The 7,500-nt window shown below is 53.5% G+C and overlaps 1 non-coding gene and 1 pseudogene across 1 annotated transcript; both read right to left on the bottom strand.

Moving 5' to 3' along the window:
• LOC126317805 (large subunit ribosomal RNA) overlaps positions 1-5,700 on the bottom strand; it is a 7,910-nt pseudogene extending 2,210 nt beyond the window's left edge.
• A 188-nt stretch (positions 5,701-5,888) lies between these two features.
• Positions 5,889-6,043, bottom strand: LOC126317807 (5.8S ribosomal RNA). Its single transcript, XR_007556925.1, has one exon. It is a non-coding gene; the product is annotated as a 5.8S ribosomal RNA (ribosomal RNA).
• Positions 6,044-7,500: the final 1,457 nt, after the last annotated feature.

Genomic DNA, 7,500 nt, shown 5'->3' on the forward strand with positions numbered 1-7,500 from the left:
CTGAGGCGACTGGATCAAAGTCGGGACATTCAAACACTACGTGCTCGGGCGTCCCCACAGGGGCGCCACAAACGCACTCAGGTGTCGGACGACTTCCAATCCGATGGAGATACACAGGATATGGGCCGTGTCCTGTTAGAAAGTGTACAATGCCTTGAGAGGGGACGAAGTGTTTCATACGTATTCTTTCCTGAATACTTGGAAGGAGGTCATAGACACGCCTTCCTGTATCGGATGTATCCCATTGTTGTTGCCAGAGATTGATCGTTTTTTGTTTAATTTCTTTAACATTATTGAGGTGTTCACCCATTATTAATGTAACTTGTTGGTGTTTTCGTTTAGAAAGCCAGTACATTGCAGCCTGCTGTCTAATTAACAGATCTAAAGGGCAGAGTCCCATGATTAGACACAGTGCATCTGTTGGTGTTGTGCCAAATGCGCCTACACACCTTAGTATTACATTACGCTGTATCCTTCTTACCATAGTGGCAGGCTTGACCTGAGTGAGTTTGTGGGCCCAGGCACTGGAGCCGTATCCCACAATTGGTACCAAGACACAGTTATTATACATTTTTGTTGCAATCGGAGGGAGATGGAAACGCCGTTGGGCTATACTTATTAATTTGTTTAATACTGCCAAGGCCTTGGAGGCAACGTGATTTATATGTGGAATGTAGCTCCAGGCTTCGTCTATGAAGACGCCCAAGTACTTTGCAGCGCGTGTTCTTGCGACTATACGGTTGTTTAATCTTATGATTGGGTCCCTGGCTAGTCTGCCTTTCAGCAAGATGAAACTTGATTTATGAGGCGCGATTTCCAGTTTTGAACTTTGACACCATTGTATCAGTGTTTCGGATACATGGGCCGCTCTTGTCTCAATCTCGGCACGGCTGTCACCCTCAACAAGAACGAGGAGGTCGTCTGCATACGCCACGACTCCTAATGTCATGTTGTTCCTTTCTAGTGTGTTCAGTAATGGGTCCATATTCACGTCCCAGAACAAAGGGCCGCACACAGATCCCTGTGGACAGCCCTTTGAGATGTTCTTAGACACCACGACACCAGGAGCCGTGATTCTGGCGACTCTATTTCTGCAGTAGTCCTTCAGACAACCATATAGCGCCGCCGGGCACTCCAACTCTCGAAGTCGAGAGAAGAGCGCCGGCCACCACAGATTGTCGAAGGCACCCGAAATATCCACCATAACTCCGAGGACGTACTTCCGCGTGGATGAGTGTACAATACTTACGACTTTGTTGATAGCATCAGAAGTTGACTTTCGAGCTCGGAATCCGTATTGCGAGTCACTCATTCCACGTAGGACTCTATGACTAGACAGTCTAGAGACCAGCAGCTTCTCAAATGTCTTTCCCAAGACGTCCAGGAGACAAATCGGACGGTAGGATTTGGGCATCATTGGGTCCTTATCAGGAGCCTTTTTAATAATAATAACCTCTGCCGTCTTCCAGCAGGTTGGGAAGACCTGTGTTTCCATACATCTGTTGTATATTTTCGTGAGGCCCGGAGCCAGTTTGTTTGCAATACATTGCAGAACTTCTGCAGGAATTGCATCCGGCCCCGGGGCCTTGCGCTTTGCAAAGGAGCGAATAGCTGCCTTCACTTCCTCGATGGAGTAGGGGTACACCTGTATGTTGTTGTGGTAGTGTAACTGGTCTTGCCGTCTTATTTCCTGCTGCATCTCGGTGTCAGTGTCAGGTCGATCGTCTGGGAGGAGCACCCTCATTAGCTCCTCAGCGGTCTCTGACCAGTCCTGTGTCATTCTGTCTGCGTCGCCGACTCTTACAGTCGAGAGATGCATTGGTGAGTGAATTTTTTCCCTAACTATTTTGTATGGTGTACCCCATGGATCCAGAGTCAGGTGAGACTTTACAAAATCTTCCCAGCTCCGCTGGCGATGTTGTCGGAGAGTCTCCTTGAAGAGCCATTTCCTTCTCCTATACTGGGCAAGATGGTAGTGCCGTTCCTCCTGGGTGAAGGACCTTTGATAGCTGCTTCGTGCTCTTCTCATAGACTGCCTGAGCCGGGTGAGCTCTGGAGTCCATGGAGAAGTCGCTTTTCGTATGTAGCGCCTTCGCGTTGGTATTGCCGCGGCCAAAGCCGCCCTGATTGAGACAATTAAGGCCCCTACGGCCTCCTCCACTTCAAAAGGACCGTCTCCCAGCTCCGGAGGATGAAATTCCGCCTCCAACAGGTCCCAGTCTGCTCTCCCGTAGTCGTACTGCATTGTCCACCCCTCTGTCACATGCTCCACTTGTGATGCTATTGTAAATTCAATAGCGTTATGATCACTGGTGGTAATGTTGTCATTGACCTGCCAATTTTGAATAGTATTCACGATGTTTGTTGTACAGAGCGTGACATCAATAAAGGACGCTGCCCCAGCTCTGCTCCTGTAGGTAGGAGGGTTGCCGGGGAGATTTACAACATTTAAATTATGTTCCATAATTATATCTTCCAGTGCCTGTCCTCTTTGATCTTGAACTTGGCTGTGCCATAGGGGGGATTTTGCGTTACTGTCCATTGCTATTATTATTGCTTTGCCTGCTAGGGCTCGCAATACTGTAGATAACTGCCCAAGATAAATATTGATTGGATCCCTGTATTGACAGTATATATTGATTATATACCAAAATGTATTATAAAAGTTTATCTCCACAACCGTTACATGGGAGGTGCAATACTGTGTCAAGACAGTGGTTTTAATTAACTTGTTGTAAATGACAATTGCTGACATGGGATTTGGACCCATTGATATTACCTGGGCAGTGACGGGAAAGCCTGTGACCTTGCCGGAGGCAGAGCTTGGCTCTTGAATTAGCATAACATCGATGTTCTTCATCGAATTTCTTCACGTTGACATTCAGAGCACTGGGCAGAAATCACATTGCGTCAACACCCGCTAGGGCCATCGCAATGCTTTGTTTTAATTAGACAGTCGGATTCCCCCAGTCCGTGCCAGTTCTGAGTTGATCGTTGAATGGCGGCCGAAGAGAATCCGCGCACCCGCGCGCCCCCGGAGGAGCACGCTAAGGCGGACGCGGCCTCGCAGCAAGGAAGATCCGTGGGAGGCCAAGGCACGGGACCGAGCTCGGATCCTGCACGCAGGTTGAAGCACCGGGGCGCGAACGCCGCGCAGGCGCGCGCATCCTGCACCGCCGGCCAGCACGAGGCCAACCAACGGCGAGAGCAGACCACGCCCGCGCTAAACGCCCGCACTTACCGGCACCCCTACGGCACTCACCTCGCCCAGGCCCGGCACGTTAGCGCTGACCCACTTCCCGACCAAGCCCGACACGCCCCGATCCTCAGAGCCAATCCTTATCCCGAAGTTACGGATCCAATTTGCCGACTTCCCTTACCTACATTATTCTATCGACTAGAGGCTCTTCACCTTGGAGACCTGCTGCGGATATGGGTACGAACCGGCGCGACACCTCCACGTGGCCCTCTCCCGGATTTTCAAGGTCCGAGGGGAAGATCGGGACACCGCCGCAACTGCGGTGCTCTTCGCGTTCCAAACCCTATCTCCCTGCTAGAGGATTCCAGGGAACTCGAACGCTCATGCAGAAAAGAAAACTCTTCCCCGATCTCCCGACGGCGTCTCCGGGTCCTTTTGGGTTACCCCGACGAGCATCTCTAAAAGAGGGGCCCGACTTATATCGGTTCCGCTGCCGGGTTCCGGAATAGGAACCGGATTCCCTTTCGCCCAACGGGGGCCAGCACAAAGTGCATCATGCTATGACGGCCCCCATCAACATCGGATTTCTCCTAGGGCTTAGGATCGACTGACTCGTGTGCAACGGCTGTTCACACGAAACCCTTCTCCGCGTCAGCCCTCCAGGGCCTCGCTGGAGTATTTGCTACTACCACCAAGATCTGCACCGACGGCGGCTCCAGGCAGGCTCACGCCCAGACCCTTCTGCGCCCACCGCCGCGACCCTCCTACTCGTCAGGGCTTCGCGGCCGGCCGCGAGGACCGGCCATGACTGCCAGACTGACGGCCGAGTATAGGCACGACGCTTCAGCGCCATCCATTTTCAGGGCTAGTTGCTTCGGCAGGTGAGTTGTTACACACTCCTTAGCGGATTCCGACTTCCATGGCCACCGTCCTGCTGTCTTAAGCAACCAACGCCTTTCATGGTTTCCCATGAGCGTCGATTCGGGCGCCTTAACTCGGCGTTTGGTTCATCCCACAGCGCCAGTTCTGCTTACCAAAAGTGGCCCACTTGGCACTCCGATCCGAGTCGTTTGCTCGCGGCTTCAGCATATCAAGCAAGCCGGAGATCTCACCCATTTAAAGTTTGAGAATAGGTTGAGGTCGTTTCGGCCCCAAGGCCTCTAATCATTCGCTTTACCGGATGAGACTCGTACGAGCACCAGCTATCCTGAGGGAAACTTCGGAGGGAACCAGCTACTAGATGGTTCGATTAGTCTTTCGCCCCTATACCCAGCTCCGACGATCGATTTGCACGTCAGAATCGCTACGGACCTCCATCAGGGTTTCCCCTGACTTCGTCCTGGCCAGGCATAGTTCACCATCTTTCGGGTCCCAACGTGTACGCTCTAGGTGCGCCTCACCTCGCAATGAGGACGAGACGCCCCGGGAGTGCGGAGGCCGCCGCCCCGTGAAGGGCGGGGAAGCCCCATCCTCCCTCGGCCCGCGCAAGGCGAGACCTTCACTTTCATTACGCCTTTAGGTTTCGTACAGCCCAATGACTCGCGCACATGTTAGACTCCTTGGTCCGTGTTTCAAGACGGGTCGTGAAATTGTCCAAAGCTGAAGCGCCGCTGACGGGAGCGATTATTCCGCCCGAGAGCATCCCGAGCCAACAGCGGCGCGGGTCCGGGGCCGGGCCAGGTAGGTCCGTCATCCGGGAAGAACCGCGCGCGCTTGCCGGGAGCCCGAGCGCCCAAAGGGGCGAATCGACTCCTCCAGATATACCGCCGAGCAGCCAGCCAGGACACCGGGGCTCTGCCCAACAGACGCGAACCGAGGCCCGCGGAAGGACAGGCTGCGCACCCGGGCCGTAGGCCGGCACCCAGCGGGTCGCGACGTCCTACTAGGGGAGAAGTGCGGCCCACCGCACACCGGAACGGCCCCACCCCGCGGCGAGTGGAAAGGCAACCGGACACGACCCCGCCGCGGATTGCTCCGCGCGGGCGGCCGGCCCCATCTGCCGAGGGCGGGGGCCAGTGGCCGGATGGGCGTGAATCTCACCCGTTCGACCTTTCGGACTTCTCACGTTTACCCCAGAACGGTTTCACGTACTTTTGAACTCTCTCTTCAAAGTTCTTTTCAACTTTCCCTCACGGTACTTGTTCGCTATCGGTCTCGTGGTCATATTTAGTCTCAGATGGAGTTTACCACCCACTTGGAGCTGCACTCTCAAGCAACCCGACTCGAAGGAGAGGTCCCGCCGACGCTCGCACCGGCCGCTACGGGCCTGGCACCCTCTACGGGCCGTGGCCTCATTCAAGTTGGACTTGGGCTCGGCGCGAGGCGTCGGGGTAGTGGACCCTCCCAAACACCACATGCCACGACAGGCGGCAGCCTGCGGGGTTCGGTGCTGGACTCTTCCCTGTTCGCTCGCCGCTACTGGGGGAATCCTTGTTAGTTTCTTTTCCTCCGCTTAGTAATATGCTTAAATTCAGCGGGTAGTCTCGCCTGCTCTGAGGTCGTTGTACGAGGTGTCGCACGCCACACCGCCAGCCGGCTGTGCACGCTACCGAGAAAGTACCGGTATGCGAACCGCCAGGCGACGGGCGCGCATCGCACGTTTAAGGAGACGCGGCCGGCCACACAGGCGACCACGACACTCCCACGTCTCCGAAGCGGGACAAACGCCGCGCGCTTCAGTATACGTAGCCGACCCTCAGCCAGACGTGGCCCGGGAACGGAATCCATGGACCGCAATGTGCGTTCGAAACGTCGATGTTCATGTGTCCTGCAGTTCACATGTCGACGCGCAATTTGCTGCGTTCTTCATCGACCCACGAGCCGAGTGATCCACCGTCCTGGGTGATCTTTTCCTTTTCAGTCTCCCACTGTCTCTTTCAAGACAGCAGCATTTGCGGGACTGAGGCGTCTGACGGCCCCTGTTCCACTATTTTTTTGTGTCCAACGGCCTCACAGCCGATGGGCGTCGTACGGCTCCACACCGGGGCGGACAGGCACTCGGGCGAACGTCATTCAAAACCGGCGCCAGGCGCCAGGTACCGCAGGCCAGCCGCTCCAGAGCTTAAGGGACAAATTGAGTTAGGTTAAGGGACAAATTGAGTTAGGTTAAGGGATAATCTGGTACAACCACAGTTAGGTTAAGCGATAATCTGGTACAGCCACAGTTAGGTTAAGCGATAATCTGGTACAGCCACAGTTAGGTTAAGCGATAATCTGGTACAGCCACAGTTAGGTTAAGCGATAATCTGGTACAGCCACAGTTAGGTTAAGCGATAATCTGGTACAGCCACAGTTAGGTTAAGCGATAATCTGGTACAGCCACAGTTAGGTTAAGCGATAATCTGGTACAGCCACAGTTAGGTTAAGCGATAATCTGGTACAGCCACAGTTAGGTTAAGCGATAATCTGGTACAGCCACAGTTAGGTTAAGCGATAATCTGGTACAGCCACAGTTAGGTTAAGCGATAATCTGGTACAGCCACAGTTAGGTTAAGCGATAATCTGGTACAGCCACAGTTAGGTTAAGCGATAATCTGGTACAGCCACAGTTAGGTTAAGCGATAATCTGGTACAGCCACAGTTAGGTTAAGCGATAATCTGGTACAGCCACAGTTAGGTTAAGCGATAATCTGGTACAGCCACAGTTAGGTTAAGCGATAATCTGGTACAGCCACAGTTAGGTTAAGCGATAAAGTTGGTTAAATTCGGTATTGTGTGGGAAGGGGGCAGAGAGAGAGTGGGGGGGGGGGTGGATAGTTGTGGCAGTACGCGGATGCCTGAGTCACCGTCAGATATGTCACGTCGGTTCGATGCTTGTAGCAAGAGGCTGGCGGGTCTGTGTCTCTCACTTCTGCAATTTTTCATGTGGTATAACACGAGGGCGGGGGGGTGATATTTGGTGCCCCTCTGTGTAGGATGTGTGTTGGTGGTGTTGGTTTATCTGAGCAATGGTAGTTGTCGGAGGAGTGGGGTATTGTGCTTTTATAGGTGGACCTACTGCTCTGGTTATCATAGTGTCGACGGTGCAATGTGGCAGAGAGGATGCACTCGACATTGTCGCATTCCAGATGTTTACGTATTGTGTGTCTCCGTTGCAGGCCGAGAGTGGTGCATGTTCGAGTGTGTGGCTGACGTGCGATTCACGTTGTGTGCCCAGTCTTACAGCACGTATAGGGACATTCGCATAAATCATCTATATGTGGCCTTGCATCATTTACTAAGCAGTGCCGTGAGACGACCGAACTATTAGGAAAGTACTGATGTACCGCATAATGTTTACCTTCCACCACACGGCGAGTATC

The sequence above is a fragment of the Schistocerca gregaria genome, unplaced genomic scaffold (assembly GCF_023897955.1).
Source record: "Schistocerca gregaria isolate iqSchGreg1 unplaced genomic scaffold, iqSchGreg1.2 ptg000644l, whole genome shotgun sequence".
Classification (NCBI taxonomy): domain Eukaryota; kingdom Metazoa; phylum Arthropoda; class Insecta; order Orthoptera; family Acrididae; genus Schistocerca; species Schistocerca gregaria.